Below are 27,653 nucleotides of genomic sequence, written 5' to 3'. Positions count from 1 at the left end.
TCAGCAGCCATCTGAGGTGCCGGGATGTGAGGAGTTCGAGAATTGCAGGGGTAGCCTGCAGAGGCTGAGGTTGTGTGGTGTCTGAGGGGTATTGGGGGAACCTGAGCTGAGGTTGTCTTCGGCCTACAGGTTGGGAGAACGACAGTGCCTGACATAGCCGCCCGAGGTTGTTGGCTCCCTCTCCCTGGACCCACATCACAGGGTGCTTTGTTTTTTAATACATTTTGAGAAGACCCCAGGGGTTTTGTGTGCATTGTGGGTATTTGCAGCTGACTGCCAGCGGTCTATGGCAGGTCACATATACAGTGTGTGTTTCATTGTGATTTCAATAGAGAAGTTTGGCATTTGCGTATAGTTGTAAAGTGTATAAGCAATGTATATCTCATTCTGATTTCAGTGAATGAGTGTAATACAAAGACAAGTGTTTTTATACGTATGGTGTGGAGTCTTTTTGTGGTAAATGCAATGTGTTGCGAGGGGGTTGTTGTGCAGTCGCTTTAAACCCGAGCCCAAAGGATAAGCCTGACTGCTCAGTGCCAAGCTACCAGAAGGTGAGCTCAGGTTATTGGACAAGTGTATCATACTCATTATATTTCGAACGGTGGGTTGTGGCCCGCTTTAATGCATCTCGGCATGCCCACTGGGTCTAACAATAATGTACTGTAAAACTTTAGTGTTAATGTGTTGCTGTGGTGATGTGTCTGCATAACTGCATGAAAAGGTATGAGTTAACACAAATCAATGTTTAAACCTAGGAAATACCATTCCTTTCCATCAATAATTAGCTACATATTGTTTTTCTTCATAGAAACATATCAACCATGCATGTAAAGTAGAAAAATATTTATTGTAACAAACTTTTACATACTATAAATATACCTATCTATCTAATACTAAAACTATGCTACTTACTCTAATCAACTTTGTCCTGCCTCTAAAACTATGCACATTTTACCTAATTATCAGTGACACAAGGCATATTAAACATCAGACCCTCACCGACCTTAGAAACATGAATAGACACACGACCTACATATACTATATGTTAAACATATACCATCTAAATCCATAATTCTAAACAAATATTTTTCTACACATTTAGCATCATCCCCCTCCCACAAAACACCTACTCAGTATAAAAAATGTGTAATTAAAGTATCATCAGTGATATCACTGACCATGCCATGAGTGATGTAATATGTGAGGTCATAAGCAGTACATTGACGGAAGCGCAAGTTATAGTTAGCTCATCTAACTATTACTGCTGAATTTCATTGGTTTATTAAGAGTGAAACCTGAGACTAACAATAACAGCCCTATAACCTTTGTTTTTTTCAGTGAATTTCCAAGGTTTCTTAAATGCTAATCCCTAACTATAACGTTCCTGTAACCTTTGGTTTATCAGAGAATTTTTAGGTCGAGCATTACAGCGCATGCGCTGTGTGCAAGACATGCTGTAATCACTCTAAGGCAGGGGTCTTCAAACTGTGGGGCGCGACCCCCAGGGGGGCCGTGGAACGATGCACAGGGGGTCGCGCCTTCACAGTGTCACTTCTGCCTCCAGGGCTTCAGCCCCCCTCCTCCTCCGTCCTGTGTCTCAGCCCGGGCTGCTGCAGTGCAGCTCGCGCTCCTGGGGCCTCGGCTGGGCAGTGTCTGGAGTCTTATCGCCGGCCTGAGTTTTCACAGGTCTTTAAAGACCATTAGCATATTCACATGCCTTTGTTAACCGATTACCAAACATTCGTTTTTTTATGGTTCCAGTACCCCCTGGGCCCCCACCCTGCCTATTTCTTACATTTGTATTTTTACACTTACTTTTGTAGTGTGAGAATGCATTTAATGAAAATAAATATAAAGTTGTGTTGCCAAAAGAAACATGCCTGCTATGTGTTGTTTAAAGATCCTGCAGAGGCCTACTCTTGACACTACATTAAGTTATAAATAAAAAAGTATGTATTAATTAGGTTTGTGACTTTTCTGTCTTTATTCTCTTTAATTATTAGTCATGGATCATTAAGGCATCCCTAGAACACAATTAAAAGTGATTTCTATGTATATTTGCTGTTCTAAGTATTCACAGATAAGTGCAAAAAATACAGCTGTAGGTGACTGCTTATTTCTGGGCCATCACAATAATGAGCTGGTAACCCTAATCATTAGACTTTAAGTTTGTTGCAGGATCAGCACATTATTTATTTCCTCCACCCTTGAACCCTGATTAATGCCATTATAGCAATAATTTAACTTATATCTGAAACCCTAGGCTTCAAGTTTTTGGGAATGCACCCTGCTTTCAGACTACTCACTTCTCATTCTCGCCTTCACTTTCACGTTCACCTTGCACTGCCAGCGATCACAATGCACTCACACTGATCACAATGCACTCACACTGATCACCATGCACTCATACTGATCACCATGCACTCACAGCAATCACCATGCACTCACAGCAATCACCATGCACTCACACCAATCACCATGCACTCACACCAATCACCATGCACTCACACCAATCACCATGCACTCACACCGATCACCATGCACTCACACCGATCACCATGCACTCACCCTTGCTGCTCCTGGCCATGGCCAGGTGAGCTTCTAATGTGGCAGCGCGTATTCCTGCGGATTGGGAAGCCCTTCGCAGAGGTTGACTAGACATCTTTCTGATGTTAATTGCTGTATTTTGGTTATAAACTTGTACTGATGGGGTGAAATCTTTCCTCAGTATTACTGTGTTTAAAAAAATTCTAAATAATAAAGCAATGCTACCCCAAAATACGCAGCATCACAGAACATTATTTACATTTTCTACTTACACAATTTAGTCAAGCCTGTCGCATAATTTGGTCCTCACCTTCCTCATAACCTAGAGGTTTAGAATTTTTTGTCAGTGGGGGGGTCCTTACGCTTGAAAATGTTGACAGGGGGGTCTCGGCATCCAAAAGTTTGAAGACCTCTGCTCTAAGGAGTGTAATTACAGCTGTTGCTTGCCATTGGCTCACAATTCCATCGCTCTTATTTTCTGGCTCCTTATTGGCCGGTGCTCCTGATACATCACTTCTGTTTTTAAGCCTAGAGCACCGGCCAACTACAGTTTCCTTACACTGTAGGTCATTATCTATTTCTTTGGAGACTACATATTTATTACCATGGCCCCGGCTTAACAGGCAGCCACGCAAATACGTTTTGGTTACTGAACCATTCCAGTGGCAAACATTAGCAACATGTCCTTTGTTTTGAGGCGCTGACGTTGCCCCCACGCACATGCTACCCTGGTTAATGACTGAGAGAGCGCAATTTGAATAAAACGTATATCCGAGTCATATTTACAAGCATATCATATAAACGTAGGAATGAAATGTATATCGAACGTGAAGTTGACGCTTATAGCATAAAGTTAACAGATGTGACCAAAGTAATATAGGAAACGTAATTGTACTTACTTTTGAACGTGCATTAGATTTAGAAGGCCCGTATACTTAGTGGGCTAATGTAGAAATGTGTAGAAATGCTCACGAACAGAAGAACGTGCAAAGTAGAATTCATGTACGTGTGTAACTTTAAATGCAGAAACGGCGAGAAATGTAACATGGAGAAATGTGAAGAGATCATATATATAACGATGTAACAAATGAGAATATAAAATTATATTCTATGTAATTTATATTCTATGTAAAATGTATTCACATATAAGCAAGGGATTTGCTAAATGCGATCATATATAATTGTGTTAAAGGTTATACTGTGTAGAAGAAGTTTGTAGGAATGTTAGAAGAGTTTTAGGTCATTTGTGATTATAACCTGACTGACCAAGGGTTCGCAGGAGTGTAGTCCGCTGTTGGTAATTTAGTGGGCTCACAGGAGTCGTGAATAGCCTTGATGTGAACGTGCGAGCCAAGGAGTCTAGTTCTTGTTAGATTTAAGGTGACAATGCTGGACGAAGTTTATTGCCTAAACGTGAGAGGAGACGCTTGGAATTTGGGTCTTGTTTTGAAATGACCATTCACAGGACCAAGAAAGGTTACGTATATAGTCGTAAAGAGTAAAGTTCTGATGAGGTGATAGACTTTTGCTCCGAAAGTGTCAAATGTAAAGTTAATGAAGTCACCAGCAAGAAGACGAAGATGGCGTCTAAGGAGAAAGGTCAACTTAACGGACGACGCGAAGAGACGAAGCCATGGAAAGAGCTGAAAATGACATCATGGGGGAAAGTCCGTGGTGGGCGTCGAAGGGGCGTTCCACCCACACTGTGATTGTGTATTTTAGGGACAGCACCCCGGGGAGAGGAGAGCGAAGGCGAAGAGCGCAGATGGCATGAGCAGATGTCCAGAGAGAGAGATCAGAGCGCAAGGGAGCAGTAGGCCGAGGACCCTTAGAGAGCGGATGGGTAGGCAGAGAGGGTACTGCTTCTTAAACTTAAGTTACCTTTAGAGGCTAAGAGAGTTTGAACTTCTTAGGGAGTCAAACTGCTGACACCTTTTTTAGGGTACTAGAAACTTGCGAAGTAGGGATGTCACCTAGTATAGAGTAGGGACAGATTTAACTTGTATTCTTTCCTTTTGTAGATGACGCAACGGAACCACATCATATCTATGCTTTTTAATTTGTTGATTCTGGAACTGACTTTAATAGTATTCGTTTGTAGATTGAGGTTCTTTAGGGAATATATGTTCCTTCTAGTTCCTGTATATTTGCTGAATTTTATCCTGAGAGGATTGTATTTGCAACTTTTCTTAATTTTGTATTAAAACTTTTAAACTTCATCAGTTGTAAGTGGTTCTTCAGAGTTGCATCAGTTTATGGGGTTTATCTAACCTATGCAGGGGTTGTCTTTTACTCAATGACAGAAAACAACCGATCCAAAATTGACGAATGAGATATGTTATCAAATTGATCATAAAAGATATTAAAATCTCATTCCCCGCAGTTGGTAGCAGAGAAAGATGGTTTTCTTCTTGAGGAAGACAACCTAGGTCAGGTTTAGATTACCCCAAGGTCCCTAGTCATCGACAACCAGAAGAAGAATCCCTGCCGAAGAAGGTGCTGACGGTGCGTCGAGAGAAAAGCAGCAGAGTCGGTCGAGAGTGAGTATAAGGGTCATGCGTTGTAAGATTGCGGTGTTTTATGTTGTTCCTGTGTTGTAATGTCAAGCGGAGTTGAATGCCTGTAGTGTGATTGAGGGAAGGTTGTGAGCGCGCGCAACCGGATAAAATCTTATGTCCAGAGAGGGCTTAAGTGGTTCGGGTGTATCGAACACCCAGAGTAATTTGTCTACCATTTAAAGGGGGTCATGAGGTACCATTGATCGCCCGACAGACCGATGATAGGGGGAGCGTTTGAGTGAGTGTATGAGTAACGGACGCTGGTCGTACGTTTACTGTGTATAAGTAACCTATCAGTTGAGGCAAGCGTCTGACCGTCAGAGGGAAGACGTTTCGCCAGTTGAGGTAGCAATTACAGTTAGACTGTGGCCGTACAGTCAGAGAAAAGTGATCGCTTGGACGGAAGTAGTCATTTTTCGGTGTATGAATGAAACGCATGTAAGACCGCGAGACGAGTTGAGAAACGAAGGAAACTGCTGCAGAGGGGACGAGTGACGTCAGCGTAGAGTCGCGCTGAGATTGGTCGGTTGGTGTAGAACCGCGTTGGGATAGGTTGATTAGCGAGAGTCGCACAGGGAGTGGTAGTTGTCATCGGGACGTAAATAAGGAAGAGAATTAATAAGGAAAATCGTAGATTATCAAAAATGAAGTGCTTTAAGAGTTTAAGGGCAATCTTTAAGAGAAATAGAAGAAACTTATATGCTGGAGAAGAAGCTCCACCAGAAGGCACACCAGCTTATCATATGGCAGTAAATGTAGGCTTACACTCGATACTATGGATCTCCGAGTGGAATAAGCTAACAGAAGGGAATAAGGAACTGACGTTTCCGAGATTCGGAACGTTTAAGTTAGAAGTGTTGAACCAACTGAAAGCAGTAATGCTTGCAACGAGACCTCTACCGAGGCCAACACAGTTCGAAGCACTTAGTGCATGGTTTAGAGCAGCACACGAGAGGAATTTAAAGAGGCGCCAAGAAAGAGTGAGACGATCAGTAAAGGCAGTGCAGGATGCGAAATGGGATGAGGAAGCTAAGAAGTGGAGAGTGCAAAAGATAGAAGCAGACAAACTGTTCACCATGATAGAAGCTACGGGAGAAAAGAAACCTCTAGAGGAAGATGAGGATAGCGAGACAGAGGAGGATCTGATAGAGAGACTATTAACAGATAGACCACCTCCGTACAATAGCGAAATCGCAAGTCCCGTACTACAGCAAGGGGACGGAGCTAGATGGGGGGAATATAAATCGATCCCAGTAACAGAGTGGGATACCAAGAAAGGTGAGGAAGTACTTCAATCTAGTTCCGAACAGAAAGTAGTAGGAAGATTCGTGGTCCAGAAGGTCCCAGAAATACAGCATGCAAGATCGTATCAAATGCCAGACGCTTTACAAGTACCTGTTACCATAGGCCCTATAGTGTCAATATACAACCCAGAGGGGGTCCAACAGGAGGAACAGGCACGATGGGACAGGGAAAGGGCAGAGATGGAGAATAGGAACAACACGATAAATCCTCAGAGGCAGATACTAGCACCAGTGAGTCGGAGTACCCCACTAGATTCCGCAACGGGTCCCTGGATAGAACAAGGGGGTCAAAGAGGATCAATGGATTTGAGGGGACCGAAACCGAAATCCTATAAGGAATTAAGGGAATATCTGAAAGAATGGGATACTGCCGAAGAGGCTCGGAATAAAAGTTTAGAAACAGGAGCAAAGTGGAGAGACCAGGATAACAAGATCCTCTCTCATTGTGGAGCTGGCGAAAGCAGCCCGGAGTGGGAGAGAGGGAGTCAAGGAAGCAGGGGAGATACTTGCCCTACTACCAGTGGCAATAGGCAAACGTGCAACGACAGGAGTGCAGGGTGTGGGGAAGTGCCTCGCGTCACCTTTAGTGAGGGAGAACGAAGGACGCAGGAGTACCGAAACACTTTCAGATGCACACACCGTACCCCGGATGAAAATGTGCAATATTGGAATCACGGGAACATGGAGAGTCGCGAAACGTCTCGCCATACATCCGGTGAGCACGAACGAGATCGCGGGAGCATGGAGGGCCATGAAGGTCCTTATCGTTTGTTGAGCGACACCAGACAGCAAGCGAGTTACAGTGGTTTAGAACAGCACGGAGGATCCTATCTCGTATCTGGAGAAACCGAGCCGAAAAGACGGAATGTAGTGATGGGGAATGGAGCAATGTTCCACCATACCCCAAGGGAAGACGGAAAGGCTTGGGATCTAGAGAGGTGGGAACAAAGAGATGGAAGAAAAATTCCTCATAACTCACCTGTGCTTAGGCGTAGGGCGCATAGTGGAGGTGAGAGGGATGTAAGAGAACAACCTAGGACTGACGTACTGAGAGCTGAAATAAAAGCAAGACGCATAGATGTAATGAGTTTAAAATCAGACTTGGATGAAATAATTGACGGCACAGTGGCAATAGAAAGGTTAGAGCTGTACGATCCAGATGAAATATTGTTTTTATCTAAGGATGTTACTCGAAAAGCAAGGGCAGCTCATGAAAAGTTATCTGAATTAGCAGAAAAGTATATGATAGACATGTCACGAACAAAATCCTTACAGGCCAACCATAGGCTGAATTGCACAGATCGGGACCTAGATGAACGTAGAACGATTGGGCTAAGAGTACACATAAGGGAACTAATCATGTGTATCAGAATATGGAGAGATCTGGATAGATGGGAGGAAAAATGGTCCAAGAGGGGATCTGTCAGAAGGAGTGCGCTTGTGAAGTCCCAGGATACAGACCTAATGCAAATGGAAGCTTTCCCTTTGCGAGAAATCGCGAACGGAAACTACGTTCATGTACCCTGGAGTAGGGGGGATTTAGCGGCATTCACTAATTCTTTCCCGAAGCTTAGAGAGAACCCCGTGGAGTGGTACAAGCAGGTAGAGAGATTCGTGAAAATCTCTAAGGTGCTGTGGATCGATTTGAACACTTTGTTCGATATCGTAGTACCTGGAGATTTGTGGACGGCATGTAAACTTAGTATTGAATGGCCCGCTTGTGAGCCTCCGAGGGATGCCCGGACAGGCGGTCCATCAGATAGAGTTATGGAAAAATACGAGAGAGTAATAACATGGCTAAAAGAGAAAGTACCGGTGCAGGACATAGACTGGGTTAAGATAGATCGAACAACTCAGGAGCCTAAAGAGACAGTTCACGAGTTCTATGAGAGGTTACTAAAAGCATTTAAACAGTACAGTGGGTTGGACGTAATGGATCCTAAAGATATAGGACAGTTTGTGTCGAAGTTTGTTCTCAGATTGAGACCGGACATAAGCCTGATGATTCAACAGCATTTGATCTGCTGGCAGAACAAACCTTTGGATGAGATTCTGAGGTATGCAAGGTACTGTAGCGATGAGATAGATTCGAAGGCAAAGAAGCTTAAGGAAAAGCTGATGTTGGTACAAATGCAATCAGCTGGAAAGGGTGGACAGCGGCAACAGGGAACAGGAACGCCAGCAAAGAAACAGAATAATCAGAGCAGAGATGAGGAAGAAAGACCGAGACCGAGAATAGATATTGCGACACTGAAAAAGACAACGAGATGTCATCAGTGTAACGAGGTGGGACATTGGAGACGCGAGTGTCCTTACAATGTCGAGACAGGCGAATTAGAACAGGAGGAGGAAGAGGTACAGAACAACGTGGTTAAGGGAGCAACAGTCCCGAAGGGAAAGTTTATCAAAGGGGGGACTCAGACTCCTCGAGCCCCGTTTCCTCAACCGCCTCGCATTGCGAATGGAGGGAAAACCTATAGACAAATGCCATTGTTCGTAGGAGGAGAAGAATGCTACTACGTTGATCCTCTTACAGGGCAACGTGTGAATAGGGAAGAAGACTGTACTTTAGGAGCAGCCCTGGAAGTAGATCAGAGAGGACCATACGTAGAGGCTGAAGTAGCTGGATGTCCTATGACCTTTTTGGTGGATACGGGGGCCACTAGATCCACGTTGAGATCAGCGGTAGTCCCAGGTCTGCCGATATCAGGAGAGATGATTCAGGTGGTAGGAGTCGCAAACAAGAGGATGACGAATCCTCTGACGGAACCAGTGTCAGTGAAGATAGGGAATTACAGTGACGAACATCAGTTTGTGATCTGTGATTCTAGCCCGGTGTGTTTACTAGGAAGAGATCTGTTGTGTAAACTGAATTGCACAATACATTGCACACCTGAAGGAGTAGAAGTGCAGACCAACGATGAAGATGCTGATTTTAAAGTTGTAAACTCGCAGGAATGCGTGGAACTATATCCTACCTTAACAGTGGGGGAGCTTCCACAAGACTTGAGGGAGAAAGTGTCAGCTGAGGTGTGGGATTTTACTGGAGAAGAAATAGGATTGATCAAAGGGGTAGAACCAGTAAAGATCATGGTAAGACCCAATGCCGAGTACCCAAGAACACCACAATATAAGTTGACACCGGAGACGATTGCAGGAATAAAGCCTGTGATTGAATCCATGATTAAACAGGGAATACTGAAGGAGATCGTGGGTAGTCCATGTAACTCCCCGATTATGGGTTTACAGAAGCCTAGTGGAAAATACAGAATAGTGCAGGATCTTCGAAAGATTAATAATATTGTTGTCTCATGTTGTCCAGTGGTACCGAATCCATCAGTGATATTGTTTCAGATACCGTTCCAAGCTGAATGGTTTACCGTGATAGATTTGTGCCAGGCTTTCTTTTCGATTCCTTTAGATGAAGATAGCCAGTATCTTTTCGCTTTTAAGCTGGAAAATCGCGTTTTAACATGGTGTCGTATCCCTCAGGGGTATACAGAAAGCCCATCGATTTTTAACCAGCTACTGAAGAAAAATCTTGAAAGTCTAGTACTGCCCAAGAACTCAGTTCTGGTCCAGTACATAGACGACCTCCTAGTTGCGTCAGAAACTGAGGAAGCTTGTAGAGTAGACACCATCACCTTGTTAAATCATTTGGCCGAGAACGGACATAAGGTGTCTCCAAGTAAATTGCAATATTGTCTTACTGAAGTGCAATACTTGGGCCATAGGATTGAAAAGGGAAAACGGAAGGTGTCTCCAGACAGGATAGAGGCGATCATGAAAATGAACGCGCCTAAGACACAAAGAGAAGTCAGGATGTTTCTAGGCATGGTCGGTTATTGTCGGCAGTGGATAGCCAACTTTTCACTGAAGGCAAAACCGTTATTACAACTGACGCACAAAGGAGTGAGTGATCCGGTACCATGGGACAAAGATTGTTTGATGGCGTTTTTGCAGCTGAGGGAGGACTTGTGTCGCGCCCCGGCTTTAGGAATACCTGATTACACAAAATCATTCTTGCTTTACTGCTGCGAGAGAGAGGGTTGCGCTTTAGCAGTTTTGGCCCAGATACACGGAGATGCGCGTAGGCCAGTTGCTTACTTTTCGGCTACATTAGATCCAGTAGCCACAGCGTTGCCCGGATGTCTCAAATCCGTAGCTGCAACGGGTGTCAGCATTGAACGATGTGAGAGTGTGGTAATGGGACATCAGTTAGTGGTGTACGTACCGCATTCTGTGGAGTTGTTAATGACCAGGACTAAGACTCAGCATCTGACGAATAGCAGGCTCACACGCTACGAGCAAGTCATATTGGCTGCCGAGAATGTGACCCTAAAGAGATGCTCTGTCTTGAATCCTGCTACTTTGATACCACTTCCAAATGAGATTGATGATGAAATTTGTACAGATCATGACTGCCTTGATGTGACTGAACTATGCACCAAACCGAGACCAGATATCGTAGATGAGCCATTGACTGACCCCGATGAAATTTTCTTTGTTGATGGTTCATGCGTAAGAGACGATATTGGTCAGCTGAGAGCAGCTTATGCAGTTTGTACAATTACCAGAGTTATAGAAGCCGCTTGCCTGGAAGGAGTACACTCCGCTCAGGTAGCTGAAATTATTGCTTTGACGCGTGCCTGTTTAGCAGGTAACAAACTTCGAGTCACCATATACACCGATAGCCAGTATGGTATCGGGGTAGTTCACGATTACGGGCAGTTATGGTCTCAAAGAGGTTACATGACCTCCTCGGGTTCTCCCATTAGGAATGGAGAATTCGTGAGACTATTGTTAGATGCATTGCAAGGTCCGACAGCCATAGCGGTTGTCAAATGTGCTGCGCACACAAAGAATGTAGACTTTGTGTCGCAGGGCAATCGCTATGCTGACGAGGTAGCGCGTTACTGCGCAGAACAAGGATATTCTCACACTGATGTGAAAGTGGGGGGAATCCAAGAAAGAACTGAATTGACAATGTTGTTAGACACTGTAGATACGTGGGATGAGCTAAAGAGTGTTCAGGAGAATGCACCAGATGATGAGAAAAAGGGCTGGGAAACAGCTGGGTGTACGAAAAGCGAAATGAACTTTTGGATCTCTGCAGATGGGAGAGCAGTTTTACCAAATGAACTTGTTAGTCCAATGGCAAGGAAATTGCATGGATCAGCACACATAGGTAGAGATGCTATGGTGAGAGTATTCAGACAGACGTGGTTTAACCCAAAATTCAGAGTAGCAGCAGAAGCAGTATGTCAGCGATGTGCGATCTGTCAGCAACTAAACGTAGGAAAGAGAACACCAGTCACATTGAGTCACATTGGGAGGTCTGGGGGGCCTTTCAATAGAATGCAGCTTGATTTCATAGAAATGCCTAAATGCAACAGACTCAGATACGTTTTAGTGATTGTCTGTATATTTTCTAGATGGGTTGAGGCTTACCCTACACGTAGATGCGATACACTTACAGTAGCAAAACTGTTACTTAGAGAGTTGATACCGAGGTTTGGGGTGCCATCCTCTTTGGAATCGGACAGAGGAACTCATTTCAACAGCGAAATAGTGAAGATGCTATGTTCAGCTTTGAGTATCGATCAGAAGCTCCATTGCAGTTATCGGCCAGACGCTTCAGGGATAGTAGAACAAATCAACAGCACAATAAAATCCAGACTTGCCAAAGTTTGTTCATCAACATCCCTGAGTTGGCCAGACGCACTACCAGTGGTTCTTATGAGCATACGTAGCACACCAGATAGAAAAACAGGTCTCTCTCCACATGAAGTGCTAATGGGGAGAGCTATGAGATTGCCATCGGTTCCGACTGCAGCGTTATTGAACATCACAGACGACTTGATCTTGGACTACTGCAAGGGACTATCTGATGCCATTAATTCTGTGTCCCTCCAGGTCCAGGCTGCAGAGGTTCCATCAGCACAAGACTTGTGCCATGACCTGAGTCCGGGGGACTGGGTTTTGGTGAAAAAGCATGTCAGGAAGAACTGCTTAGACGTGCGCTGGCGAGGACCATTTCAAGTCATACTTGTTACGAACACTGCATTGAAGTGTGGAGGCCTGCCAAACTGGATACACGCCTCACACACTCGAAGTGTGCCAACACCTCTAGAAGAAACAGCTCCTCTCTCGGATGAGAATCCAGCGGAAAGCGGAGAAGTCACAGAGGGGGAAAGCCAAGCTGTAGAGGTGATCGAAGAGGCTGAACCTGTGTCGGAACAGGTCGACGAAGGTCAGGACACCAGTGAAACCGAAGCTGTATCGGAAGAAGGAAGTAGTTGGGAATTCGAGTCAGAGACCGAACAAGATGTAAGTGACCAAGAGACGAGTCCAAGAACAAGAAGCAGGAGGACAAGGAGTGATGAAGCTAGTTGGCCGGAACGAAGGAAAAGGCCAGGCTTAAGAGCACCACAAGAAGGTACCCTTGTCCCGATCGCTGAAGAATCGGACCAAGAAGAGGAAACTACAGAATCAGGCACTGAGAGTCCGAGAAGATCAAGAAGGGTACGTGTACCCTGTAGAAGGTACGCCACCCCAGAGTGGACTTATCTAGCAGATGTCTTGGGGACAGAAATCTGGGAGAGTGAGAGAAGTGAAAGTAATCGATCTCGATCCATTTGTGGCAGTGGAGATATGGATGTTGACGCCTGGACTCGAGACTGAGGGGTTACTGACTTTCACACTTCCCATACCCCCATACTTGAGTCGGATCAAAGAACTAGTGCTAAATCGATTAGAGTTTCCGACTTTTGGTCATCAAATTCCGGAAGAAGAAGAAAAAGTCGTTCGTTTTGAACTATTGGAACTTGTTGTGAAAGCTGCAGGTACGAGAATAATTGTTGATGTATAAAGACTTTTGTATATAAGTTATAAAGAAGAAGATAACCTAGCTCCGAGTGGAAAGAAGAATAAAATTAGGGATTACATTTAGAGGACGGAGAAGGGTTAGGGTTGTCTGTTGTTAAAGATAAAGAGACATTGTTGCGAAAAAGAGACTTTGGTTGATAAAGAGCACTTTACAAACTGAGAAAGAAAATAAAGCAGATAAAGCAAAGACTGGAAAAGAAAAGAAAAACTTTTTCGCAAAAGAAGGAGTTACGCTGTTTGACAACATGGAGAACGACAACCCAAACCGAAAAGCTAAATGCATAATAGGTACACTTATAGCAGTAGTAATTTTTCTCATAATTACAGTAGTGACCATATCATACATAGTAGGACATGAAAGTGATAAAGAAATAACAGATGTAAAGCCTGTAACGACTTTGAAATCTGCTCTTGTTGGGAAGAAGGAGGAGAGCAATGTTATTCGTGAAAAAGCATTACTGGTAGATGAAGCTCGTAGGTTACACGTAGACGAGTCACAGGGAAACTTTAGGTCAAATGCATATGCCAAACTATTGTACGAGTATATCGATGCCATGGAGGCCAAAGATTGCTATGTATGTATGCAATTGCCGGCTTCTGTAGATGAGGGCATCAGATATCATCATCTCCCACTGACTTATGGGATAACATGTAGTTTACTGCTTAGTATATTTTATGGTAGAGAAGGGTTTGAGTACTACTTTTCAAATTATGATTCGGTACTGCCTGAAGTTCCGAATTATAAACAAATGAATAAGTGGGACTATTACAAAAAGGAGGATAGACTAGCCAAATTCTTTCTTCCTTGGGATACATTAGATACATCATACGCACGTAGAAATAATCTGACTTGCAAGGTGTCAGAGATTGAGAAAAAGTTCATAGGACAAGTAGATGACCGATACAGAAGGCAGAAGATTCTAAAAATGTCAGGACAGTGGAAAACTGATTGGACCGAAGAAGAGAAGGCACATAAAAAGAAAGGGAGCAATGGTCCAATAGCTTTGGATAGAACGCAGAAAGGAAAGTTATGTTTAACTCGAAGCAAGACATATTATGAGAATGTATTTGTAGGTGAAGTTAATTGCGAACATGCTTTTAGGTTAGAGTACTACACGAAAGATTTCATGAAGGAGATGCAGGTGATTCCTAATGTATATTTTGTATGCGGAAGAAATGCCTATGTAAAACTGCCTGACAATTGGTATGGTTCGTGTTACTTGGCAATTGTCTTCCCCAAAATATATCATGCAAAGGATTTAGCGATCATAGAAGGAAAGGCTTCGACAAGAACGAAAAGAGAAGTAGGAGATGCAGAAGTAGTAGGAGACGTATTTGGAGCGATGTTTCCTTTGTTAGGTTTAATACTTAACGATGTTAAGATCAGGAGACTAGCTACAGTCGTAGATAGATTGTCTGCAAGTACTGCAAGGTCATTAATGCTAGTAGAAGGTGAGATGCAATCGATTAGAGCAATGGTTCTTCAGAATCGACTTGCTCTTGATGTACTATTAGCAAAAGAAGGCGGAGTTTGCAAGGCTTTGAAGGTCCAGGAATGTTGTACTTATATTCCTGATAATTCAAAACCACTTGAGAAGGTCATAAGAAACATTACACAGATACATCAAGAAATCGAAGATTTGACAAAAATAAATGTTTGGGAAAAAGTAGGTCATGGAGTAGGAAAGGTTGGAAGTTGGTTTGCCAACCTTGGTAAAAGCATTGTATGGTATATATTGAAACCTGTATTAATAATATTAATTTGTATAATCACATTGTTAGGGTTAGTGAAATTGTATAAATGGTATAGGACGAACCGGTTACACAGATCTATGAGAGAACAAGAAAGGATATTAGCTGCTTTACAAGATCAACAGTATAAAAGTTTGAGAGCACTTGAAATGATGAAAAGAGGAAATGATGTAACTAGTTCTGTGTAAAGGTGCTATTCAAATTGCATTTATTGATGACTCCTAAAAGTCATCAAAGGGGGGAACTGAGAGAGCGCAATTTGAATAAAACATATATCCGAGTCATATTTACAAGCATATCGTATAAACGTAGGAATGAAATGTATATCGAACGTGAAGTTGACGCTTATAGCATAAAGTTAACAGATGTGACCAAAGTAATATAGGAAACGTAATTGTACTTACTTTTGAACGTGCATTAGATTTAGAAGGCCCGTATACGTAGTGGGCTAATGTAGAAATGTGTAGAAATGCTCACGAACAGAAGAACGTGCAAAGTAGAATTCATGTACGTGTGTAACTTTAAATGCAGAAACGGCGAGAAATGTAACATGGAGAAATGTGAAGAGATCATATATATAACGATGTAACAAATGAGAATATAAAATTATATTCTATGTAATTTATATTCTATGTAAAATGTATTCACATATAAGCAAGGGATTTGCTAAATGCGATCATATATAATTGTGTTAAAGGTTATACTGTGTAGAAGAAGTTTGTAGGAATGTTAGAAGAGTTTTAGGTCATTTGTGATTATAACCTGACTGACCAAGGGTTCGCAGGAGTGTAGTCCGCTGTTGGTAATTTAGTGGGCTCACAGGAGTCGTGAATAGCCTTGATGTGAACGTGCGAGCCAAGGAGTCTAGTTCTTGTTAGATTTAAGGTGACAATGCTGGACGAAGTTTATTGCCTAAACGTGAGAGGAGACGCTTGGAATTTGGGTCTTGTTTTGAAATGACCATTCACAGGACCAAGAAAGGTTACGTATATAGTCGTAAAGAGTAAAGTTCTGATGAGGTGATAGACTTTTGCTCCGAAAGTGTCAAATGTAAAGTTAATGAAGTCACCAGCAAGAAGACGAAGATGGCGTCTAAGGAGAAAGGTCAACTTAACGGACGACGCGAAGAGACGAAGCCATGGAAAGAGCTGAAAATGACATCATGGGGGAAAGTCCGTGGTGGGCGTCGAAGGGGCGTTCCACCCACACTGTGATTGTGTATTTTAGGGACAGCACCCCGGGGAGAGGAGAGCGAAGGCGAAGAGCGCAGATGGCATGAGCAGATGTCCAGAGAGAGAGATCAGAGCGCAAGGGAGCAGTAGGCCGAGGACCCTTAGAGAGCGGATGGGTAGGCAGAGAGGGTACTGCTTCTTAAACTTAAGTTACCTTTAGAGGCTAAGAGAGTTTGAACTTCTTAGGGAGTCAAACTGCTGACACCTTTTTTAGGGTACTAGAAACTTGCGAAGTAGGGATGTCACCTAGTATAGAGTAGGGACAGATTTAACTTGTATTCTTTCCTTTTGTAGATGACACAACGGAACCACATCATATCTATGCTTTTTAATTTGTTGATTCTGGAACTGACTTTAATAGTATTCGTTTGTAGATTGAGGTTCTTTAGGGAATATATGTTCCTTCTAGTTACTGTATATTTGCTGAATTTTATCCTGAGAGGATTGTATTTGCAACTTTTCTTAATTTTATATTAAAACTTTTAAACTTCATCAGTTGTAAGTGGTTCTTCAGAGTTGCGTCAGTTTATGGGGTTTATCTAACCTATGCAGGGGTTGTCTTTTACTCAATGACAGAAAACAACCGATCCAAAATTGACGAATGAGATATGTTATCAAATTGATCATAAAAGATATTAAAATCTCATTCCCCGCATGACCAACACGTAGCACATTCTGCCGCAGCTGCTGCTTTTGTTCCTCTACACAGTCAAATTACGTTGCTTCGGCATGCATGAGGTGACGTTATTAACGCTCGTCTCCCGGGACAAGCACAGGGTAAGCACAGGGTTTTCCTCCTGGCAAGGCTGACTTTGGTGGCCAGCATGCAGACCAGGTGCACAGATTAATGTGTTTCCCTCATTCAATAGAACCGTTCTGACGTATTAAATACAGTTTGTCTGCCCCTGCGCCAACATTTTATCCAGGGTAAGTCACACACACAGCTTCGTAAATGGTTCTTTATTTAATTCTTTTAGTTACTGAATCATTCCAGTGGTATACATTAGCAACACATCCTTTTTTCTAGGCCCTGACATTGCCTCCACGTGCACGCTACCCTGGTTGCCTAACAACGCATAGGACATGCTGCCACAGCTGCCATTTTTGTTCCTCTACACAGCCAAATGACGTTGCATTGGCATGCATGTGGTGACGTCATTAATCCTCGTCTCCCGGGTTGAGCATAGGGATTTCCTCTCCGCAATGTTGTCATCCAGGGCTCCTTTCTCTGCCCTAGTGAGAGCTGTGGGGAGTCTAGTCACGGCCCTGAAATGTTCCCACCCGAGGCTTCATTCACCGCTTTAGGTAGATTACCTGGCCTCATTCAGGTAAATTTACAGCTAGAGACATTCACAAAACTCATAAAAATACACAGACGTCTGCAAAAAAACAGACATCAATATTCGCAAATCCACAAATTGCATCATCATGTTTTCTCGTTTTAATCCCAAAAACTGCAACCCCTCCCTGTGTTCATTGTTCAAAAATTCATGTGCACAGGTGGCTCTTCCAGTTTAATGAAATGAAAGTTTTTTTTTTTTTTTTTAATACATAGCATAATCTTCTCATCTGAATAGAGCCTTGGTTCCATCCACAGGTGCACATTGTCAGAACATATACCTCTGCAGCACGGACGATCCTGTGTAAACATCTAGCAAAGCACAGCGTTGTTTCTGCTCACTTACATGCTGTGCACATTCCCCGGGCTTCCTGGCACATTCCCAGGGCTTCCTGGCACATTCACATAAAGGTTCCTTTGTACAACGTTATCATCAAATAATCTGTACAAATTTAGCAAGGTGCTTTATACAAACATTTAACCTAATTAGTGGATTCACTTGTTTGACTTGTAGAGTCATTAAAAATCATTAAAAAAAACTGAAAGACTTTTAACAAAAAGTTTACAAAATGTGAGATAGCAGACAGTGAAAATAGGAGTTATTCACATGTCCCAGAAAAGGAAAAGTTTCAGGAGCAAAGACTTGCTAAATTAAACAAATATCATTCCCTTCCTCTTTCTGCTCGCTCTTACAGACAGGCACAGGATGAACTAGTCTGGGGAAGGGGAGGGTCACGAGGGCTAAATAGCAAAAAGCTCCAGAAGCAATTAACATGTGCACACTCAGCTGAGCAGACAAGGACTGTTCTGCTTGTAGTAACAATATTTAAACAGCATATTAATTATGTCTTTAAAATGGAGGCCATCATAAACACAGAAATGGAACCAGCAAAAACAGAAAACCTGCTCTGGCCCAAATGTATTGCCTACAGGGCTGAGCCTCATTCCGGTTCTCTTGGTATATACCCCCCCCAATCTATTGGCTAATTCTTTGTACTGCACCTTTACCATAATTTTGCCTGTCTCATGATGTTGGCCTGTTTTTAGGTTTTGCCTACACGGCACTCGCACATCCAAAATCTCTTGGAAAAGAAAATGTGTTTTAAAAACTTGCATTTGGTGTGTCAGCACCCACTTTGCAATTATAGTCCTTAATTTCAAGAAGCTAGGCTGGCAGTAAAATAGGCACTGTTACTGCCACACTTGCTTCTAGTGAGCAACAACTATAAGTAAAAAAGTGCATATTTACACACTACTTGCAGGTTTTTAAAATGCAAATAAAAGGCATTGTCATTTACAATGCCAATAGCTCAAACTCTTGCAAATGTGAGACCTATTGCACTGCAAATGCTTGTTTAACTAGTAGTTGCGTTTGCAGAGTGGTGGAGTAAGGGGGTGGGGCCTGCTACCAACTCTCAGCAATCCCGCTCTCTGAGACTTACTGGAGGTAACAGAAGGGATTCCTGTCCCCAAATACCTTTAGCATTGAAGGGGACATCATCCCCAAACTAGCAGTGTGCAAGAGGCCCGTTTGCAGACTGGTGGAGAAAGGGGGTGTGGCCCCTGAAGATCTCTCAGCAATCCCACCGTGTGGGATTTAGTGAAGGTTACAAAAGAGGTTGGGTGCCCCCAAGGACCCTTTGGATCCAAGGGGACTTCATTCCCAAACCAGCAGTGCTCCAAAAGGCGTGTTTGCAGAGGTGAAAAAAGGTGCATGGCCCGGTAGTCCTCTCCGCAATCCCTCTATTTGGCCTCAAAGGATCTCAGCATTTAAGGGGGCTTCATCCCCCAACTAGTAGTGTGTCAAAAGGTGCATTTCCAGAGCAGTAGAAAAAGGGGTCATGGACGCCGACCACCTGTCAATAATCCCATTGTGTGGGACTTGCTGGAGGTAACAGGAGGGGGTTCTGGCCCCCAAGGGCCCTCAGGAGGCAAGGGGACTTCCTACCCCAACAAATAGTTTGCCCAGAGGCACATTTGCAGAGTGGTGGAGAAAGGGGGCACACCTCACAGCAACTTCACTGTGAGTTAACTATAACTTATGCCCCTGCAATGCACTGCTTATGACCTCCCATATTACAACACTCATTACACTCATTACATGGTCAGTGACATCACTGATGACATCTCAAATCACAATACTGATGGATTCATCAAGTGAGTGTAAGTGTTTTTAAGAGTTTATGTGTGTTAAGCATATCTACTAACCTACTACAAATGGTAAATTGGAATACAAGGCGCACTACTACTGAATGATACTATGTCTAACATATATTAAGTGAGTGGCTGTGTGACTGTATGTATCCTTGTGTGTATTAGTGTGTAAGTGGCTGTATGGGTATATAAGTAATTGTGTGAGTAGCTATGTGGAGAGTGAGATGCTGTGTGAGTGGTAGTATTGGTGAGTGAGTGGGTGTGTCAGTGGCTGTGTGGGTGAGTAAGTGGCAGTTTGAGTGGCTCTATGGGTGAGTAAGTGGGTGTGAAGTGACCGTATGGGTGAGTGAGTGGGTATCTGAATGGCTGTATTAGTTATTGCCTCTGCGTGTAAGTGACTGTATGAGAGGGTATTTGGTTAAGTGATTTGGTGTGTGAGTGGCAATATTAGAGAGCAAGTGTGTGTGAATTGCTGTATGGGTGAACGAGTGGATGTGTGAGTCCTTCTATGGCTGTGTGAATGGGTATGTAAGTGGTTGTGTCGTTGTGTGAGTGAGAGTGTGAATGTTTGTACAGGGAGTGAGTGGCTTTGTTGAGATGCTGTATGGATGTGTTAGTTACTGTGTAGGGTAATATGTGGGTGTGTGAATAGCTGTATGGGTGAGTGTGCGGCTATATGAGTAAATGTATGACTGAGTGACTGTATGAATTGTTGTAAGTGTGAGTGGATGGTTATGGGATTGACTGTATGAGTGAGAGAGTGGGCGTGTGAGTGCCTCAATGGAGGATTAAGTGGGTGTGAGTGCTGGTATGGGTCTGTGAATGGGTATATGAGTGGTTGTTTGGGAGTGGGAGTGGGTGTATAAGAGGTTGTATGGGGTGTGAGTGGATATATGAGTGGTTCTGTGGATGATGTAATTTTAGATGTCATCAGTGAAGTCATCAGTGATGTCACAGGCATCATAACACAAAGAACATGAGGAGAGGGCCCAAGGGAGACAATTTAAAGACCTGCGAGAAAAGATTCCCCTTACATTATAATCATAACACAAAACTTCTCGGGTCTATGCTAGCATGAAACCAGTTTGGAAAGAAAGAAAGAGTGAATCTGTGTCTCTCAATAAAGCCCCAAAGGGGAGCAATCCCTTTTAGGACTAATGCCCTCACCCACCATAGGTGGCATGCTTCATCATATGGGCTTCTCCTCCCAATGGCAAACCTAATCCCACTCAGGGCTACAACTCCCACACTGTGAGGTAGGAGCTCTGGGAATTTTTTAGATTGTCCTAAGCTGTTGAGGATGCTCAAATCCCATTTGTGAGTGATAGGTGTCATGAGGGTGCAGCGCAAAAGGTGAGTGAGAATTTAAGAGTGAGTTTAAATCTACCTAATGGGGACAAAAACTCTTTATTGACTTGCCCGAACTGGTAGGGTTAAAAAGTAGTGCAATATGTAAAAAAATGCAGGGTGACCAAGCAGGCCAGGAACACCATCAGTCACTAATGTGCCCTTAGACAGCTGTACACATGTAATTAGGCGAAGTGCCATCATTCACAGTGCAAGACAACCAAAGGATGAAGTGGGCTGATCCATTGCTCCATGCTGTGGTGGCTGTAAGCGACATGTGATTGACGCTTGAACATACCAGTGGATAATGAGGGTTGAGTCAAACCTCCTGTATTCATACATATATATGATTTTTTATTGAAAACATGAGACTGGAAAGGCACTACACGTGTCTTTAGGCAGCCATAACAAACTGATGGTTTGTGGAACCGCCTGGACATTTAATTAATTGTTATATTTTTTTTAAAGAAAGAATCTTTATGTGAAGGGAATTACTTTAAGGTAGAGCAAAAGCAAAAGTAAAAACATACTTTTTACAGCATCCCCATACTGGACGGCCCATAGCCACAACCCACGGAAAATATTTGGGTCAGGTATAATATTGGACGATAGCATGAGTAAACAGATTTTCTTTTTACGAGTATACATTCGTTGTCTGTGAATCACAAAAGCGATTTTGCGCTTGAAAATTAAGTCCTTTTCTTGTTTAACTTGAACGAATCATGCATATGGGTTAATGAATTTGGCCAATGTGCTAAAATAGCAGAATTTTGTTTATGCACCTACATTCTAGGTGACCCAAAAATAATTACTTGGCTCTGCAAGCGGCAGACCCTGGTGACATTTACAGGTGGAAGATCTGCACACCGAAGTGAAACTTAAGTAGGCAACAGTTTTGATTATTTAGCGTTGCTAGCTTAGAAATAGGGAGCGGCATTCTGGAATTTTCCAAAGCGTTAGAACTTTGAGAGTTTAAACCATCATTCCCAATGTGTTTCACCACTCTGAATATACAGATAACACTGCACCAAAATGGTGACATGAAGGTGTATGAATAATACGAGTTCACCAAACATCCTCATATTGTGAGGAGCGAGGGAGAAAAATAAGATTGTTTGCATCGAAAATGTACACTTGGAGTAAAATGTATGAAATACAAGCAAATAGACACTTTTTTTAGCCAAACATGTGGATAGTCTGCATGCGTGAGTCCGCAACACTAGTGATGGAATTATGATGTAACACAATGTGATGTCATTCTACATAATGTAATATAGAAGGTGCGACTCATTAACGGGGAATTGAGACTGCTGTTAGATTTCTTCTCTAACTCGATCATCACCACATACCGCCACCCACCCCTAGAAGCTTCCACGCCCAAGTTACACACCACCCACCACGCATGTGAGAGAGTGCAAAACTGTGTTAGAAATCGTAGGGGTGCATCATATTCACAAGTAATCCGCACCCGCATATATAGGGGTTTATAATCATGTTTAAGTGTGACACAAAGCTATGAACGCATGTATCAGAATTTCCCCTAGCTGCAATATAACGTGTTTCTTGAAGTATTAATGTCATGCAATCTAGAAATGTATTTGTGAAATTTATGCTAGTTTAGTTAAAGTGTGTTTAAAGAAATGTCATGTATTTCAATGTATGCTTAGTAATTCATTATTGTATTCATGTAAACGACATAGAAGTGTTTAGTTGGGAAATGTATTCTTTTTCTTTTTCTATAATGATGCAGGCCTAATGAGTAAAACTGTTCGCCAAAGTTAGGGGGTGACATCTCGAAACGTGCAGGGGCCCAGGTGGGGATAACGGGTTGTGTAGGCCGAGTCAGGAATGTGACTGCTAGCATAAATCATGAAACTGCCCCCTTTCCTAGAAGGTTGCCTTAAAGAATTAATTGCAAGTAGCATATTGTCGTGAACCAATTAACGTGCGTTCCTTTGCAGGTGCAAGGTTAGCTAGAGATAGTAAAGAAGGGCCCATTGTATGTGAAAGTTAGGAAAATAGTTGTAGACCTGGAGGAGTGGATGTGGAATTTTAGGGAAGCAACTTCAAGAGGAGACGACTGTGAGACCCAAGGCTGTTTTTCAACGAACAAGGATGAAGACATCAAGATGACGACCCTTTGAAATCCAACTCTCCAAGGGGGGCGCCTCTTGGGGTGTGTCAACTGAATTGTGGATTTCGTATTAGGGACAGCACCCCGGGAGGAGAGCAGAGTAGAAGCGCACAAGGGCGAAGAAAGATGCTGGGTAGGCAGAGAGCTGCTTGCGAGATGAACTTAAGAGGCTAAGTCCGAACTGAGTGAGTGAACTTCTTTGGAAGTCACCACGGCTGACACCTTTTTAAGTTAGGGAAGATCCAGTTGTAGGGATGACACTTAGTATAGTGTAGGGACAGACTTATCCTGATGTATTTCTTCTTTTCTTCTATGCCTACCAGGACCCAGATCATAGCAATTATTGCAAGCTTAGTGGTCCTGGAAATCACATTAGTGCTGTTTCTCAGTCGTTTGAGATTTTTCCGTAGGATTATGTTTGTATTAGTACCTGTGTATCTGTTGAACCTTTTACTGAGGTGTTTATATACACAACTGCTTTTGGCTTTATAATAAATCTTCAAACTTGACCTTTTGTCAGTGGTTCTTTGGGGAAGGAAATGGAAGTGATCCGAATTGTTTTGTTGAAAAAGATTGCCTTCTACACTCTATGACAGGTACAAAGGTCTAATCGACCTGTGACGGGATTCTAGAGTTGAGTCCAAATTCTAGATTGAATTTCCCGCCTTTCCAGTTGGTAGCAGAGTAGGATGGTTTATCTTCTAGAGTGAAGGTAATCCACATAGGTTAAGATTTCCCCAAGGCCCATAGACATCCGAAGATGTGCGTCCATAGAGCAGCGGACGGAGAATGGCCATCCACGGAAGATGACGAGAAGTGACGGTGCGGCAGAAAGCAGCAGGTCGTAAGAGTGTGAGTATAAAAAAGGGTCATGCGTGTTAGATTGCGGTGTGTATTGTGTTGTTGTGTTGTATTGTCTAGCGGAGATTGAATGCCTGTAGTGTGAAAGGAGATCAGGTTGTGAGCGCGCGCAACCGGTGAAAATCCTAGGCTCAAGGAGAGTTTAAGTGGTTCGGGTGTATTGAACACTCACAGTAATTGTCGACCATTGAAAGGGGATCATGAGGTACCATTGATTTCCCGCAGGACAGAGATAGGGGGAATGAATGTGTGAATGCGTGGGTAACGGACGCTGGTCGGAAGTTACGGTATGTATGAAACCTATCAGAGAGGCGATTGCTCTTTAATTGGACAGACATTTGCCAGTCGGTGACAATTACAGTCAGACTGTGGACTTACAGTCAGAGAAGTGATTGCTTGGTCGGAAGTGATCATTTCGAAGTGTATGATTGGGACACATGCATGACTGAGAGACGAGCGGAGAAAGGAGGGGAACTGCTGCAAACAGAGGAGAGTGACGTCAGGAAGCGCTGCGCTGGGATAGGGTGGTTAGCGGGAAGTGAGTGATGTCAGCGAAGAGCCGCGCTAGGATAGGACGGCCAGAGTGAAGCCGCGCTGGGATTGGTGGATTGTCATTGTAAAGTAAACGAGCATAGTAAACAAGGAATTGTTGTGGATTTCATCATGAAATGTTTTAAAGGTTTGCAAAGTTGTTTTTCCGGAGAGAAGAGTTTAGAACCTCGGGGTGGGGAAGAGGCTCCACACGAAGATACGCCAGCTCACTACATGGCTACAAACGTTGGGTAACATACTATATTGTGGCTTGAGAACTGGTGTAAGATGACTGAGGGGAATGAGGAACTAACGTTTCCTAAGTACGGGACGTTCAGGTTAGAGGTGTTGTATCAGCTCAAAGCGATTATGTCTTCCTTGCGACCTTTGCCTAGGCCAACACAGTTCGAAGCGTTAAATGCATGGATCAGGGCAGCCCACGAAAAAAACAGAGACAGAAGACAAGAAAGAGTGAATAGATCAGTTAGAGCAGTACAGGACGCGAGGTGGGATGCACTAGCCAATAGATGGAGGGTACAAACCATAGAAGGGGATAGGTTGTACCCATTGTTGGTAAGTGAGAAGGAAGCACAGAAAAGGAATACAGAAGACGATGACAGTGACACGGAAGATAGTCTGATAGAGAGGCTATTATCGGACAGACCGCCTCCATATAATCCAGAAGTAGGAGGGACCTCACCACCACCAACAGAAAGGGGAACATCGGCAGTGGACGGTGGTATCCTAAGAGAGAGCGACTTAGGTCCGGTAGGGAACAGGGTCGTCACAGTGGAAAGCGAGGTACCTCAACTGGCCCTGGAAGCAAGAGTGGTGGGAAGATTCATGGTACAGAAGGTACACTGTGAGGAGGGGGCCAATGCTCAGAGGTTACCAGATGCCCTTACGGTACCCGTTACCATAGGTCCTATAGTGTCAGTGTACAACCCAGAACATACCCAAAGCGAGAGTCTGCCACAAATGGACAGGGAAAGAAATGCCAGTGAAATTAGGGATAACGTGGTGAATGAGTGGAATCAATGGTCCAGACCGATAGAAAGGAGCACCCCTTTGGCAGCATCGGCAGACTCCTCAAGAGAACAGGGGGGCTTAAGAGGACCGATGGATCTGAGAGGACCACGGCCCAGGCTCATTAGAGAATTGAGGCCAGATTTGAGAACCTGGGAGACGGTTGCGAATAACCAGAGCGATAGGACAAGGGACGATTGCAGACAGTGGGGTTCAGAGAACAGGGAAATATCCCAGTGCAGGTCAAATGGAAGTAGACAATATGGGGACCGTGGGAGTGAGGAAAATAGAGGTATGTTTACCCCTGGAACTGCAGAAAGGCGACAAGAATGGGACTGTGAAAGATGGGAGAGAGGGAGTGTTCCTCATAACACCCCTGAGGAAGACAGAAGAGTGAGTCAGGAATGTAAAGGGAATGACCCAAGCGAAACTTCTAGCCAAGGCACATTGAGAGCAGTGATAAAGGCCAGGAGAATAGATGTACTAAGACTGAAGTCGGAAGTAGATGAGATAGTGGAAGGTACAATCCCTCTTGAAAGAATAGAACTTTACGATCCAGATGAACTGTTGTTTGTCGCGAAGGATGTTACTCGTCGAGCTAGGGCAGCTCACGAGAAACTAACAGAATTAGCGAACAAATATTCAGTGGACTTGACCAGAACAAAGGCTTTCCAAGGCGGCCAAAGGTTGCAGTATACAGACCAAGACCTTGATGAGAAAAGAGTAATCGGATTAAAAATCCACATCAGAGAACTAGTAGTGGGAATTCGAATTTGGGTTCAATTGGACAAGTGGGAGGAAAAGTGGTCGAGAAAGAAAAGTGTTAGACGGAGCACCATAGAGACTCCCACAGAAACGGGGCTAATGCATGCAGAGGCATACCCCTTGAGGGAGGTAGCCCATGGAGGATATGTGCACGTACCCTGGAGTAGGGGGGATTTGGCTGCCTTTACGAACACTTTTCCAAAATTGAGAGAAAACCCAGTGGAAAGGTACAAGCAGGTAGAGAGGTTTGTCAAAATCTCAAAAGTACTGTGGGTCGATCTGAACACACTGTTCGACATTGTGGTTCCGGGAGATCTGTGGGTAGCGTGCAAGGTCAGTGTCGAGTGGCCCACAGAGGAACCAGAACGGGATGCACACACGAATGAACCTTCACCAAGAATGATGGTAAAATATGAACAAGTGATTACGTGGTTGAAAACCAAGGTGCCAGCACAAGACATAGATTGGGTGAAAATAGATCGAACTAGACAGGAACCAAAGGAGACAGTTCATGAGTATTATGAGAGACTGCTACAGATATTTAAACAGTGCAGTGGTCTGGATGTGATGGATCCGAAGGATATGGGACAGTTTGTGTCCAAGTTTGTTTTGGGCTTGAGACCCGAGATCTGTCTAATGATACAGCAACATCTGATTTGCTGGCAAAACAAGCCTCTGGATGAGATCCTGAGATACGCGAGATACTGCAGTGATGAGATAGACTCGAAGACTAAGAAGCTTAAAGATAAACTGATGCTAGTCCAAATGCAATCGGGAGGACAGGGTCAGGCAGGAAGTGGAACGCTGGGGAGAAGATCGAACAGCCAGAAAAGGGACAGTGAGGATGGCTCAAGGCCAAGGGTGGATCTGGCGACTCTGAAAAAGACAACAAGGTGTCATCAGTGTCACGAGATCGGGCACTGGAGGCGTGAGTGTCCCCATAACCCAGAGAATCAAGTACAGGAGGAGGAGGAGAGCCAGACTCCCCAAACTCTGAGGTCCACAATAGTCAAGCTCAAAGTGGTAAAAGGGGGGACTTCCGCTCCTAGAGCCCCCGTTCCCCAGCCACCGAGGATCGGAGCAGGAAATAGGATATACCGCAGATGCCCCTCCTGATAGATGGAGATGAATACTATGCTTTCAACCCAGTAACAGGAAGGTGTCTGGAAGGGGAGGAAGAATGCACCTTAGGAGCGGCCTTAGAGATAGACCAGA

Source organism: Lissotriton vulgaris, chromosome 9 (genome assembly GCF_964263255.1).
Source record: "Lissotriton vulgaris chromosome 9, aLisVul1.2, whole genome shotgun sequence".
Classification (NCBI taxonomy): domain Eukaryota; kingdom Metazoa; phylum Chordata; class Amphibia; order Caudata; family Salamandridae; genus Lissotriton; species Lissotriton vulgaris.
The sequence above is the reverse complement of the archived record's forward strand: the minus strand, read 5'-3'. Positions refer to the sequence as shown.